General features: G+C 46.3%; 1 long non-coding RNA gene across 1 annotated transcript; it reads left to right on the top strand.

Annotated features, from left to right (window-relative positions):
• The first annotated feature begins 1,605 nt into the window (after positions 1-1,605).
• LOC308546941 lies at positions 1,606-10,024 on the top strand. The gene is made up of 3 exons (XR_013997423.1): positions 1,606-2,045; positions 9,498-9,651; positions 9,865-10,024. It is a non-coding gene; the product is annotated as an uncharacterized lncRNA (long non-coding RNA).
• Positions 10,025-15,606: the final 5,582 nt, after the last annotated feature.

Consider the following 15,606-nt stretch of genomic DNA (forward strand, 5'->3'; position numbering starts at 1 on the left):
AAGAAAGCAGAATCTTCCCAGAAACCACAGCTGGTAGCTTTCTCCTTCTAGCTTATTGGCAGAAACTGGGTCATTACCACCCCTAAGTTAGATGGACACTGGGTATAGTCCAGTCAAGGAAGGGTGCATTGTTACCCCAAGTGAAATCAAAGTTCTGTAGCAAAAAAGGGGTGTGGAGGGGGTGCTGGGCAGTAACTGACAACGTCCACCACTCATGAAACACATCATTCAGGCCTTCGCATGGTGCCGGACACAAGGGGTGCTTAAGAAAAGTGTTTGGTTGACTGATTTCAGAAGTTCCTGGGGGGGGGGGGGGAGGAGCCCAGAGTTGGACCATGAATCAGAGAAATAAGGGTCTCAGTCCCAACCCTGCCACTCCTGCATGGATGATCCCTGAAGTTTCAGAAACTCAGTTTCCCAATTCTGTAAAATGGGACCAATTCTTCCTAAATTAGGATAATGGCAGTGAAAGCTCTTTGCAAAGGATGAGACAGATATTAGTGAAAACCACTATTTCCATGGTCCCCCAAAAAGACTGAGCTTTCCCTCGGATCTCAAATGCTCTGCCCTCCGTGATGGCCGGTGAGGGTCCAGATTCCAGGGGAGAACTGAGATGGTGCCCACCTTCCCGACTGGGCTTAACCCCCACACCCCTCTGAGCAGCAGGCAGGCAAACGCTGTGATTCTCCACCTTCCCCCTGCCCTGAGCACATGTCTAGACACTGGAGCTGCAGGTGGGACCCCTGTCTGTTCTGCTACTTCTGGGGCCAGCATTGTGTCTCGGGGTTACCGGGGCTCTCTACTTCCCTGACCTTGCCCCCCTTCCCTCATGAGTCAAAGCTGTGCAAGTTCAGCCAAGGACCCTGTGGGAAGGGCTTCAACGAACGCCACCGTGGCCGCCACACTGGCTTCCACCACCGTCCCAATGAAACTCCTGGCTCCTGACTTCTCTCTGTCGCTCTCCTCCTTCATCTTCTCCTTCCCTTTCCTGTGAATTTTAATGGGCCATCTTCCCTGTCTTGACATTGTCACTTGACCCCACTGAGAGTTAGCTTTTTAATTATAGTCCCTTTTCATTCCCTTAATTTTCAGCTCATTCACCCACTTACCTGAGTGGTTCCAGCACCTGCATCCCCACCCCTTCCCTGAAATAAATGACCCTCCCAAATGTCAGCCTCCCGGGACATGTGCCAGGCTTTCTCTTTCGGGTTCTCTGTGGCGTCATACTCTCCCTGACACTGCCTTTAGCCAGCCATTCCTTCTAGTCTTTTCAACTATCACCCTCCAGCTGATGCTTGAATGCTGGTGTGTCCACTGTTCTGACCTCACCCTATTTCTTTTCCTGAAACACACTCCACTGAAACAGTTGCTTCCACTACCATTGGGTGGTGCCAAGATCAGTATTTCCAGCTCAGGTCTCTGTCTCCAGAACATTCTTTACCAATATGGAAGCTGACAGCACAGAGGTTAAGCGCTCTGTCCATGCTCCCCAGCTGTTTGTTTTACTGACCTTTGTTAGAGAACTCACCGTGTCCTAGGAACTAGCAGTGCTGGGCCTCTGGTGTCATCTCATGACTCCTTTGTTATTTCAGTTTTCCCTGTTTCATAGATGAGGAAACTGAGGACCAGGGAGGTGCAGTAAACTGTCCTTGGTCATACAGCTAGTAAGTGGGGCCTTAAGCTCAGGCCTTCTGACACCAAAGTTAGGACACTCATCCCACTGTGTATCTCTTTCTTTAAAAATCCAGATTTAGACAGATGGCCTTTTCAAACCAATTAGTCTAGACCATGTGAGCTTTTATGCCATTTTTTTGGGCCAGGGCCCTGATGGGAATAGTTGCAGCTTGGGCCCATGACCGAGCAGCAGGCACGGACGCTGTCTCGAATTAGACTGGGTCAGCAGTAGCTGGCTTGGGTGTTAGCAGCCATGTAATGTCACGCCACGTCAACCCTGAAATACCTTGGGCTGGCTCCAGTGGGACTCAAGGCCAGCTGGACACCGAGGAAGCCATGGAAAATCTGCTCCTCACTGCTGTCCTTTCCTGGTAAGTGGGGACTCAGATTGCTCTGGAATTACTTGGCAGGTTATGACTGCAGGGGGAGGAAGGAGTTAATCTTCTCTGCTGGGCCTCTTGCAAGAAGCCTCGTGCTTTGGTTATTAAAAGTCTGCCCAACGTGGGAGGGAATAAATGGGCCCTTCTGGGCGCCTCGTTAAGCAGCAGAAATATTTTTCTCTTGGTCAAGCACAGGTGGGGGGTTGGAAGCCTGCCCACCTGCCCACAGGTTTAGAATGGCCGGTGCCAGGCCTGTGGGTCTTGTGTGGTGCATTCGTCTGTTCATTTAGCAAGACGCCCTTCTCAGTTGTCTCCTGAATCAGGTTTCTGCCCAGAGTCTTGTGCTCACAAAACTTCTGAACTGCCTTTTCCAATTGCCCTAATTCTTTCTTTCTTCCTTGGTGGCCATTGCCCTAAACAAAGGTTTTAAGAAGTCCCAACACACCAAATGAAAACCCAATTCCCTCCCCACCCCCACACTCCAGGGGAGTAATTTGGATGTGTAAATTTAATCTTCTAACATCACCCGGTTTCCTCCTGCAAAGAAAGCTCTCTGGATGAAGCGGAAACACAATTTTAGATCATTAAAAACAAATGACTGCACAAAAAAACACAAACCACAAGAGAAAAAAAGAGAAAGATCAATTCTGTTTCATCAAAATGAAAACGTATGCTCTTTGAAACACTATTAAGGAAATGAGATGACAAGCCACGGACAGGGAGAAAATATTTACAAGACAACCCAATTAAGAAATGGTCAAAAGATTTTTTTTTAATAAACACTTTACCAAGGAATACATACGAAAGACCAAGAAGCCTGTGAAAAGATGCTCAGCATTATTAGTCACCAGGGAAATCTAAATTAAAACCACAGTGAAATACCAATACTGTACATCCCACTGGAATGAAGGAAATTAGAAAGACTGACAATGCCAACTACTGGTGAGGATCTGGAGCAATGGGAGCTTCTACATTCTGCTGGTGGGAAGACAACACAAGATAACTGTTTTTTATTAAAAAAAATATGATAAAAATATTTATTATATTTATATTAGCCAACTGGACTAGGTTGAGATGATCTCAATTTTTCAACTACACTCCAAAGTACTGTAGTCAGGGATCCAATGCACGCCTTACACTGGCCATGAGATCTTGGTAAGTCCTACAGCTTCCTCACATCCTGTTCGATCTGGTGACTGTTGGCCTTGACATTCATGATGGACACCAGTATGACCTTGATCTTCATGGCCAACTTCATGGTTGAGGGAACTTGGCATATGGTCAAGCCTATTTCTGCTGGGGATGCTCTTCTGAGGTTACTTGTGCTGCCTTTGGAGCCACAGCATCTTGGGCTGTTGGAAGGAGTTGACACGTGGATGGATTTTCATGGCTTTGGTGGCTTTGGACACCTTTCAGCACTGTCTTCCTAGTCTTTGAAGCCTTTGCTTTAAATGAGATTTCTCTTAGGGATAGGGCTTCCTTTTCACTTTTGGTGCCATCTCCATACAAATCTGGAAATCACTTTGGGAAACAGTTTGGCAGTTTCTTGTGAAGTTGAATATCAGTCCCTAGAGAAATGAAAATGTGTGTCCACACATACACATGTATGTGAATGTTTTCAGCAGCTTTATCTGTAACAGCCCCAACCTGGAAACATCGTCAGCTGGTAATCAGATAAACACAGCGGTGCATTGGCAGACTACTCAGTAAAGGAATAAACTATTCATATATGCAATGACATGGGTGAATCTTCAAATCATTATGCTTAGTGAAAGAAACCAGACTTGAACGCTGCATACAATATGATTCTAAAAGTGTAGTGACAGAGAAGAGCTCAGTGGTTGCCAGAGGCTGGGGAAAGGAAAACAGAAGGGAGTTGACTGTGAAAAAGCACAGGAAGCCTTTTGGGGATGACAGAAATGTTCTGTACCTTGTGCTGATGGGTGCATGACTGCATGCCCCAACTCATGTAACTGTACTCTTCAAAAGGGTCAATCTTATTGCATGTACATAAGACGTCAATAAACGTGGCGAAAAAATAAATTGTGAATAAATTATAGAATAAGGGCCCCAAATTCAAATGCTTACAGGGGCCAAGAATATGACATAACTGAGAGTCATTTTGAGCCCAAGCTTTGGAATCAGTGGGTCTGGGCTTAAATCCCTGAGTTCCTACATGTTATCTTTGTGACACTGAGCAGATGTCTTGACCTCTCTGTGTGTTCATTCCTACATTTGTGAAATGGACTGTATTGGTTAGGGCAGGCTAACTGCTGTCACAGGTAGATCCCAAATGTATCATGGTTCAAGAAGGGTGTTTTTGTTTCTATAACAGTCCACGGTCGTTCCAAGTTGGTGGTAGCTGTGGTCCATACAGTCATTTGGGAATGCAGGCTTCCAGTGGCTTTGTCATCTTAATTATATAGCTTCTAAGGTCACTGTGTCCTAGGAACTAGCAGTGCTGGTCCCTCTGCTACCAGGTTAACCAGCCACCCAGGCAACCAGAAGTTAAAGACTGAATGGAGGTGTTTATGGGCCAGGCCTGAGTATTACTTTCATTCATATTACTCTGAAGAGAACTGTCACATGGCCACACCCAGCTGCAAGGGAGGCTGGGAAATGTAGTCTAGTTGTGTGTCCAGGAAGAAGAGAAGAACATGGGCTTTGGTGATCAGCAAGCAAATGGGGATAAAAGAATATGGTACATAGTAGAGTATGATAAATGACAAGGTAACTGGTATGAATTGCAGTCATAACATCTCAATAATATTATCCCAGCCTCAACAATAATAATTATTATTAATATTATAGAATAAGGGCCCCAAATTCAAATGCTTACAGGGGCCAAGAATATGACATAACTGTGTGATCTTGGCCTGGGTTATAAAAATAAGGAGTAGTGAGGTCCAGCTGGAGAGGTCATCAATTTCCTCCAATTGGAAACCCTTGTGTTGGGTGAACAAAATTCATCTGTGGTGTCTTACAACAAAGTCTCATATCCTGTAGATGCTTGATGGCCAGCAGTGAGGTTGATTCTATTTGTGAGTTGGTTATCAAAACTCATTCTTCATTTTTCTTATTATTAGAATTATAGCTAGGCACATGGACAGACAGTTAGACTGCATTTTCCAGCAATCTCAGAGGTTAAGTGTGACCATGTGCCTGAGTTCCTGTCAGGGAAGTTATATGTGCCACCTGTGAGTCTGAGGTTGAAGTCATGGACAAACTACTCCCTTGTTCTGACAACTGGAGCCCAGGTGAGATGGTGACTCAACTTTGGCCATTCTGACAGCAATAAATAATATTTTAGTTGAGAGGGTGATGGGGAAATAAGAAGTGGGAACCTGGGTTCCTGAGTGACCATGTGGAACAGAACCTCATTGCTTACCTGGACAGCTCATCTTGAGACTGTTTCTTCAAAGAAAAACCTAAATATTTGGACTTCTGTGTTATAGTAGTTTAGTCTTCACCTGACTAATGTGGTCAGACTCTCTCACTTGCCAAACAACTTGCCCCTCTCACTAGCTTTATTGCTTCTGCAATTCTAATCCAGGCCTTAGCTAAATTAAAAATCACTTTGTATCAGAGGCCTTCAGAGTTGTTCGTGAATAGTCAAGACTTCTGATTGTGGGAAATAACAAAGATTCCATCAATCATTTGGTCAGTTAAAGAACACGTTTATAAATTGCTTATTTTCATCTTCAGAACAAGGAGAACCACCTCAGGAAGAGGGGAAGGGAAGGAAGCTCCTTTACTGTGCAGGTCTAGTGTGCTAGATCCTGGACTAGGTATTTACAGATACAATCCCAAGTTCATTCTCCTAAGAGTCTGACCACAGAAATGCTGTTACTTTACATGGCGGATGAAGAAATTGTGGTTCAGAGAGATAAAGTTCCTTGGCCAGTACATAGTGTGGAGTCATGGGCTCAGACCATGGTGGTGTAAAGGCAATGGGTCTTGCACTGGCTGAGAGGTGCCCATAGCCTTCTGCAGACTCCCTTTTGGAGATGGAACCCTGGGGAGGCCTAAACTTTATGAGGGCAAATGACCTGAGCTTCCAAACTTATAAACCTGATCATGTCTTTCTCTTGTTTCCAACCCTTCAATGGGCTTTCGTTGCCTTCCAGATAAACTCCCCAATTCTTAAAAGCTTGGCAGTGAAGTGTTTAGTCACCTGACCGCTATCTTTTAGTTTCACCTGCCATCACATCCTTTTTGTATTGTTTATGGTCTCTTTGTTCCCTTGGCTCTTGCCCTTGCTGTCCCCTCTCCTTCACCCCCGCTCTTTGCTGACTCCTCCTTCATGTTGCAAGACGCAGACATCACTCCTCCAGGAAGTCTTCCCTCCTGACAAACTCTTTGCTCTTGCCCAGTTACACGCTCCTCCTCTGTGCTCCCCTCTCTCAGAGCAGCTGATGAGCTGTGTGACCCTGTGAACATTCTGTAACCTATTGGAGGCTCCGTTTGTGCAGCTATAAAATGGCTATGATGATAATGATACTTAACAATATAGAGATGTAGCGAGGTGGAAAGGGATCATCTCTGCAGAGCTCTTTGCATCATGCCTCACTTACTGCATTTACTTGGCCTCCTAGTGTAGTTCTCTGTTTAAGCCTCTGCCTCTTGCAGGAGACTGGGAAGTACTAGAAAGCCCACCGAGCACTGTATCTCCGGCACCTAGCCCAGAGCAGGGCACAGTCCTGATCCATAAATGTTTGTGTAGGGACCAACGCTTGGGAGTTTCTCTGGCTATGTTCTTCGGGGAAGGCCCTGGTGGACTAATTATGTGAATGACTAATTGGTGTAGTGTTTGACCGGCAACTGTGGTTTGCAGATATGTAGTGACCTGCCCAAGGCCACACAGACGGTATTTGTCAAAACAAGGACTTTTTTCCTCTGTGCATGAAGGTTACCACATCCACCTGATGGACTAAGGGAAGGAGATATATTGTTTTGGTGTGGGAGGGAGAGAAGATAAAGAAGGCAACAAGACCCACCCCTTTCTTTATTTTGTTTGCTGTGGCTCCTGTCTGAACCCTCAGAGAGCAAGTTCATGTGCTAATAAGAATAATCCTTGCCTCACTGTGCCCCAGCCCCTGGATTCTGATTAACTCTTTATGGCATTATCTGGCTTATTTGCATAGAAATCCTTCTGGGTAGGAACTATTTTAAACTCCACTTTACAGATGAGGAAACCGAGGTTAAGTTTCCTAACTTGCCATAGTCGCCCTTGGTAAGGAGCAGGGCTGGAATTCGAGCACAGGTTTTCCAAGTCAAGTCCCATCAAGTGCTTAGCACATCTTCCTGGGAACTGCCTGGCAAGGGCATTATGCTAATACAGAGAGTGGGTGATTCCCAGAGGAGGGAAGAAAGGAAGCCTACATGCAGTAATTAGCCATCGCTAACATTGAGGCAGTGCTTACTACTGTTGGGTGCTATTTTAGAGACCGTACATGTATCAGACATTTAATTCTCAAGTGATCCTTTGTGATAGGTACTAGGGTTAATTCCCATTTTACAGATTAGGAAACTGAGGTTAAGAGCTTGCACAAGGGCACATGGTTTTGAAATGGTAGAGCCTGGGTTTAAACCCAGAGCCACTACACCATGCTGCTTTGGGGGGTGTAACAAAGCCAGAGGTAGCATTTAGAATGGGCTTTGAAAGAGAGAAGACCAAAGGGAGATGGGTACAGCTGGGAAAGACACCCAATGAGAGGGTACCCAGGAAACCCTTCCTGAGTCAAACTCATTTTATGTGGTAATCCACAATCCAGGTCTGATATCATCTCTGGGAATGGCCTGGAACACCCATGAGAAACTGAGCATGGTAGTTGAGCAATGCAGCTTCACCTCTTGGGGAATGGAAAATTCTGGAAAAGAAAGTTCTGGGGGTTTGCAGAGACAGAGCCACAGGGCTGAGAGTCCCTCCCACTTTCTCACTCTACCTTAAATTTGCCCTGCCTGTTTCTCCACTTGCCTCTCCAATCCCTGTCTGCACTTCAAGGCCCCTAATTGCATGTGAGAGTGTTATGTTCTCCCTTCCTCCCCAATGCCGAGCAATGTGGCATAGTTATCAGCACTGTTCCTGAAGGGCCAGCTGAACCCGGGTGATATCTGGGCTCTGGGGGCAGACCAGCCTGCACGAAGCTAGGACAATCATTAAGATACTGACCTAGCTAGCCCTGGACTTCACCAGGATGGAAGGTTCAAAGAGGGAGAGCAGATCTCCCCGGGCCACACAGAATATTATTAGAGCTTTCTTTTCCTGGTCCTGCTTAAAATAGGGATAGTGATACCTTGCAGGGGCAGGATTTCCCTCCTTGCTCAATCAATGTAGACATTAACCCTGCTTCCCAGCTGGCTCATTTGTCTTTTCAGATACTATATGTGTCTTCTTTTATGAAATGGTAGGAAATTGGAGGTCAGAGTATCTTCCTTAGAGTATTTCATTAACCTCTAGAGGGTCTTGCTTGTAAAAAAAAAAAAAAAAAAAAAAGCTCAAAAGATATTGGTTAACAAAATAGCTCTCCAAAAATTGTCCAGAGTCAAAGCCAGGTCCAGAATCCCTGGGGCTGTTTGGGCATTTCAGCTGCAATGTCAAAATGGTGCCCTGTGGCCTTGAGGGATCAGCTTTCTGGATAAACCTGTCATGGGGCAGAGCCTAGCCCAGGAGAGTAGGGGGCTGGCCAGCTGGTCCAAGGGAGATCCCCTTTTTCTCCACTCAGCTGGTTGGAAGGGAGCTAAATAATCATTGACGTGCTCATTGTGACAGGTGCCGGGGCCCCAGGTTGAGACAGGAGGCCCCAGGTGGCATGGGTATTAACGCAGCTAATTAGGTGATTGCTACACAGGGAGATAGGATCTGGCTGGGAGTCCCCGCGGGACCCAGCCCTTGGTGCTGTCTGGGAAAACCAAGGTGCCCCAGCCAGTTCCTGAGATGGCTGGTCCCTCACCGCTGCTCCCTGTGACAGTGTGCCCCTCCTGATGATCTTGGCATGGCTGCAGAGGGAGAGATGGGCCCTCCGGGAAGGAGAAACTCAGCTCAGAGGAGAGGTGCTGACAGGTAGCTTGATATTCTTTGAAAGGTACACTGCCCAGGTAAGGAGGGAAATGCCACCCCCTGGAAATAGAGAAAAGAAAAGAAACTACCAAGGACATGTCCTTGTAGAGTATCTGATCCCAGAGAAGGGCAAGTCTGGTTTCACTCTTGCTCTTACCTTGACCTTATTGCTGTCTCTGAAGGGGATCAAGGTTTAGGCTCTATTTCCTGTTCCCTATGGCGAAAATTGGCTACACTTATCTTATGTTGGGCTTAAAAAAGAAGATAAAACCAAAGGTCACTGCCATTCACAAAGCTACTGACTTCACTTTACAGTGACTAAGCAACTACAAATTAGTGAACACAACCCAATCCATTTCCCTGTATCTCCGCCCTCATTGCAGGTGTCAAAGCCCAGAGGGTCTTCCATTCAAAGAGCAGATTTGAGTTCTGATCAAACCCAGCTCAAGAGCAAGTCACTGTGGCTCAGTCAGTGAAGCAGAAATGAGCCAAACTTGGGAAAAAGGTCTTCAAGCACAGCTCTGAGAAAACCAACAGGTATATCTCCTACTTATTTTTCAGACTTGTTTTTGGGACCATCTATGACTTTGGGAAACATTTACTGTGTTAATATATGTTAAAAGCTTGCCACACATTCTGGGAAAACACTGAATTTGGTCAGACTGTCACTTTGGTGGTGTTTCTGGGGGATGGGAGTGAGGGTGAGTTGCGAACCAAGATGAACTTGGCTTTTCCTCTATTGCTTTTCAGGAATGAGGACCTGATCCTTTATCATGCTAAGTTGGAAAACTTCCTCTTTTTCTTGCAAATTCTCTCCCTTTCCTGCTGTTTGATGAGACAAAATATGGCCCTTTCAGCAGATTCCTGGTCTACAGTAGATGCTTAATAAATGCTAGATCCTTCCTGCTAGATCTTTTGGTGCCTTTCTTTCCTTGTTGTCATGACAACATACCCCACACACAGATTGATTATAAGATGCTGTATTGATTTAGTAGCAGCCTTTATTTTTATTTATTTATTTATTTATTTATTTATTTATTTATTGACAAGCTTGGTGTGTGTGATGGGGCAAATTTGATTGCATGAGGTATCCTGATTTCCACAATGTTAGAATTTGAAAACAAAAAGCATATCTTAGAATTGAGGGGATGCAGGAGCTTATTTGAATGGACTCGAGAGCAACACTGCTCAGAAAAAGAGGCACAGGCCAAGGCACTCGACAGCATTTGACAAAGCTGGTCACATCTGTTATTTGGACATGTTTTGGTCTCTTGGCTTTAAGGACACACACCTCTTGCTCTTTCTTTCTTCCCTTCAAAAATAATCTCCCCCCCTCCCCCAGCTTTATGGAGATACAATTGACATCAACATTGTGTAAGTTTAAGACAGACAATGTGATGACTTGATACATGTATGTATTGTGAAATGATGACCACAATAAGGTTAGTAACACATCACATCCTTCACCTCACATACTTACCTTTTTTTAGGTAAGAATTAAAAAATTTTTTTTTTATTGATTTTAGAGAGAACAGAAGGGAAAGGGAGAGAAAGAGAGAAACATCAGTGTGAGAGAGAAACATCAATCGGCTGCCTCCCATTACCGGGGACCAAACTCTCAACCTGGGCATGTGTCTTGACTAGGAATCAAACCAGTGACCTTTTGGGGCACAGGATGACACTCAACAAACTGAGCCACACTGGCCAGGCCAGGTAAGAACTTTTAAGATCTACTCTCTTAGCAACTTTCAAGTGTACAATACAGTACTTTTCATTGTATTGTGGCGATACAATACAATATAGTCACCATGCCATACACTAGATCCCCAGAACTTATAAATGGAAATTTATACCCTTTGACCAACATTTCCTCATTTCCCCCATGCCCTTGACACCTGGCAAACACTATTCTCCTCTCTGTTTGTATTTTTTAGATTCCACATGTATGTGAGATCATACGATTCTTGTCTTCTTTGACTTATTTTACTTAGCATAATGCCCTCAAGCTTTACCTATGTTGCAAATGGCAGGATTTTATTTTTTATGGGTGAATAATATTCCATTATATATATATACACACATATGTATATATAATATTCCATTATATATATATATGTGTGTGTGTGTGTGTGTGTGTGTGTGTATATCTCTATATCTTCTTTATCCATTCATCTATAGCTGGACACTTAGGTAATTTCTATGTCTTTCCTATTATAAATAATGCTGCGATGAACATGGGTATACAGAGATCTCTTCAAGATAGTGATTTCATTCCCTTTGAAAATATACTTGGAAGTGGAATATCTGGATTATACGGTAGCTCTATTTTTAATTTTTGAGCACATCCATACTGTTTCCACAGTGGAAAAGCAGTTTGCACCCCCAGCAGTCCAGGGTTCCGCTTTTCCGCATCCTCACCAGCGCTTGTCCCCTCCTGTCTCTCTGATGACAGCTCTTCTACCAGCTGAGAGGCGGCATCTCCTCGGGGCTCTGTGTGCCTTTCCCTGATGACTCAGGAGCACTTTTCAATGCACCTGTTAGCTGTCTGTGCGTCTTCTTTGGAAGGACATCTATTTGGGTCCTCTGGCCCTTTCCTCATTGAATTATTTGTTCTTTTTTTCTTACTGTTATTCATTTGGGCACCATTGAGGCACCTCAAATGAGACACATCCAAAACCGAAGTCTGGATTTCCATCCACAACGCCCTTCTTTCCCAGTGTTCCCCACCAATGAATGGCACTGCCATTCACCAAGTTGCTCAAGCCCCAACCTAGGAGCTGTCCAGAGCTTGTCTCCTTTCACATCCTGCAGTAAGCATTAATTATGCACCTATGAAAGACGGGACACAAGTATCCTAAAGTGGCCCAAGGGCTTGGCTAGCCAGGGCACCCACGGGAGGGCCAGGCTGATACTGGCCCAGCTTAGGCCTCTTTCCCTTTGGCCTGGGGGTTCACCATTGTTGGAAGGCAGTAGCTTTCAAAGCTGGGTCTGCTCCCAGTGGTCCCTTACCTGGCAGCTCAGGCAAATTATTCATTCTTTTCTGGGATCACCCCAAATCTCCCATACTCTATGCACATACCTGATAGGTACTTATCAAGCCTTTGGTGGGGGGACTAAACCTTTCTGTGCCTCAGATTCCTCAATTGCACTGTAGGGAAGATAAAATACCCCCATATAACTCACAGGTTCCTCGTGGGGATAAAATGGGAGAAGCGTGGCCTCTCAGTGAGGTAAAAGGCTCAGGTGACTATTTGTAAGGTATTGTTAATCCTATGAAGTAGAGAGGGGGCCAGGATTTTACTGCAAGGAAAATGATTCAGAGATGTTTTGTGACTTGCCTAAGGTTGCACAGCAAGATATTTTCTCTGAACTTTGACCTACCCCCCAGTACCCCTCCCCCCCTAATAAATCATGGACAATAAGACTGCTTTCCAGTACCTTCTCCAGGGATTTTCTTTTCTCCACTGGGTTTGGGACTGCTCAGGAACCTCCAGCAATGTGGTTGATACTCTGGAGGCTTGGCCTTGCATCTGATGGCTGGGATGCCCCTCTCCCACACTCCTAGGCTCTTTTTTGAAACACATAGTAAAGGGTCAGGAAAGGTGGTTCTCCTGGGCCACTGATGTTTACAGGGTCAGGCTGACTGATTGCAAAATGAAGATTGGGAAAGGGGACGTGATGGGCAGGGCCTAGGCTCTCAGGGCTGTGGCTGGACAGCAGACCCTTGGGCCACAGCTACGTGTCCAGCCAGCCTCTGTGACAGGTGATCCTCAGGCCCTATCACCTCTGAGGGCAGCTCTGTAGAACCCACAGCCCAGGTGGATGCAGGCTTGTAGCACTTAGAGCCATGCCTGTCGGGTAGTGAGTGCTCAGCCCACGTTGCCTATTGTTATTCCTGATGACTCTGTGGCTGGTGTTGCTGATGCTGGCTCCATTTGAGCATGGCCCCATCCGCATTCTGCCTCCTCCTTCAGTGACTGGTTCCCACCACCCTCCCAGACAGGTGGGGTTGGATCTCTGGACATCTGGAGTAGGGCAGGGGGGGTTCTCAGACGGTAAAATAGCTGCTGGCGAAGACTTAACCTCATCCCGTTGGGACAGAGCATCCACTGGGCCATTTGATGGTTCTAGACTCTAAACTGAGCAGATTTCAGCAGAATCCAGAAGCAGAGACGCTGCAAAGGCTGACAGCAAACACGGGCCCATGGCTGCAGCAGGAGATGGAAGACGACCCACTCACAAGTTAAGAGGCCTAGGCGCTCACTTATCGCCTGACTTTCCACCTTAGTTTTCCTGCAATGGTGGCCACAGCTCTCACTGACTCCCTCTGAGGGACCCTGGAAAGAATCAAATCAAGTGAGAGGCAGAAGCTGAGGCTATAACTTTAAGCTCTGCATTTATTAGCTTTATGGCTTTAAGCAAGTCATTTGTGACCTCTCTGAGCCTCAGTGTTTCCTTCTGAACAATGGGAGCTTATGGTACCAACTGCTGGTTGGCGTGGGTGGTGTGCAGTGCCCTCAGGAAGGAAGGAAGAAGGAGGCAAGGCGGAGTTAGGTCCTAAACTGGGCCTCTGTGTGGACTTACACATGCCACAACAACTCCAGAAAGTGGTTAGGCTTTACATGGTCTCCACCCAGATTTAAGGGCCTTGCACTGTGCTTACAACCTTCCTGGGAAGAAAGGCCAGCACCAGGAACCCAAGCAGATATTGCACAGTAAACCAGAGTACTGGAGATGGATTCTGGAGCTAGGCTGCCTGGGTTCAAGTCCCTGCTCTGCCTCTTCCTAGCTGTGTGCCGTTGAGCAAGCCAGTTAACCTCTCTGTACCTTATTTCCCAGTCTCTGAATGGGATAGTAGTGGTGCCCTCCCCATAAAGTTGTTGTGGGAATTGAATGAGTTCACACTTCAGAGAACTCAGAGTAGCATTATATCAGTGCTTATCAGTAAAACAAATCATCGCCCATCCTGGGCCCCCTCCAGAAGGCCCAGCTCCCTATCTTTGGCCACTATCAGGAGGTATGGGCAGGACTTTAATCTCCCTCATTCTCAAATGATTAGATGAGAAAGGAAGATGGTGAAATAGCCTACCTGTTTTGGGTTTCACATAATATTCACAGATATTTGGGGTACCTGTCTGTTGGCAACACCTAACCAGAAATCAGAATTGGTCAAACTGGCCCACCTGCCTTCCCCCGCTTGTCCCCCCACCTGACCTCTGATTATAAGCGACGATGCCCATCTCTCCAGGCATGCAATGCTCATCTTCCACAAAGCACACAGCAGGAGGTCCCAGGCCCAGGCCCCACGTGTGCTGAACACTGGACTCAGAGCCCACAAAGCTGGTTCTGGGTCCCAGTCTAGCGTTGGTCCCAGGAGTAAGTCCCAAAAGCTCTCTGAACTTCAGTCTGCCCTGTGGTAAAATGGGGATTGTCATTAATACACTGTGGAGTGTTCAGAGCAGTGGATAAGGAATTATCACTGAGCAGGGCTCCCAGGGCACCTGGGAACCGACCATCAGGAGATTTCTTCACAGCCTGTCCTCAGGGGTGTCCAGACTTTCAGCTTGTGGTGTCAGGACTCAGAAGAACCTCCCATACTGGCGAAGTTTGGGAGGTAAGAGGCTGGCCTCAGGCATCTGGGGGTACAGCCATCTCTCTGATGTGTAGTCAGGAGACCTGAGATCTTGTCTGATTTCTCCCATGTGTGGCTTTGAGCAGGTCACTCTCCTTTTTTGGGTCCTGTAAAATGAGAGGATGTTGGCAGGAGAGCAGTGTGGCAAGGCATAGACCAACTAGAGGGGGCTACAGCCTGGAAGCAGCACTGGTCAGGGGGCTCTAGTCCTGCCTCTGCAGCAAGCTTGCTGTGTGACCTTGGACAAGTCACTTCTCCTCTCTGAGCTTTATTTTATTTATCTTTAAACTGGGTGTCAAGGGCTGGATCAATAGTTCCCAGACTGAGTTCACATTAGAATCAACTTGAGGGGATGGATATATGAGACACAGATGTCCAACTATCCATGGAGCTATGGAGGTTGAACGAGTTACATGGAAGCCTCCAGAACAGGGCTCGGCCCACAATGAATGTCCACTATAATCTGAGAGCAGGGACTCTGTCTTGTTCCCTCCAGACCCCAGGGTTAGACTGTGTATCCCCAGCAACAGCTTGTTAGGTTGGATTGAGCAGTAGCCTATCTATGGATAGGCACATGCCCATATTTCTAGGTATCCTGCCTTGATCTTATTTCCCACAAAGCCTGTTTGCTAAGCCAGCAGTTCTTAACCCGTGGCCCCGAGGCCTTGGGAGAACCTGGTGCAATCACAAACGAGTTAAATGCTATCTGATCATAAGCCAGAGGGCCTGTTTTCATTTTCAAAACTCCGTGTGTCAGTGACTCTAATGCAATGTCCAGCAATGTCTTGAGCAAGTGACCGGCAGGGGACATAGGATGCTGTTTACTCAAGATAGCCCCATCACGCAAAAGCAGCTTGCTT

The sequence above is a fragment of the Miniopterus schreibersii genome (assembly GCF_964146895.1).
Source record: "Miniopterus schreibersii genome assembly, chromosome: 17".
Classification (NCBI taxonomy): Eukaryota; Metazoa; Chordata; class Mammalia; order Chiroptera; family Miniopteridae; genus Miniopterus; species Miniopterus schreibersii.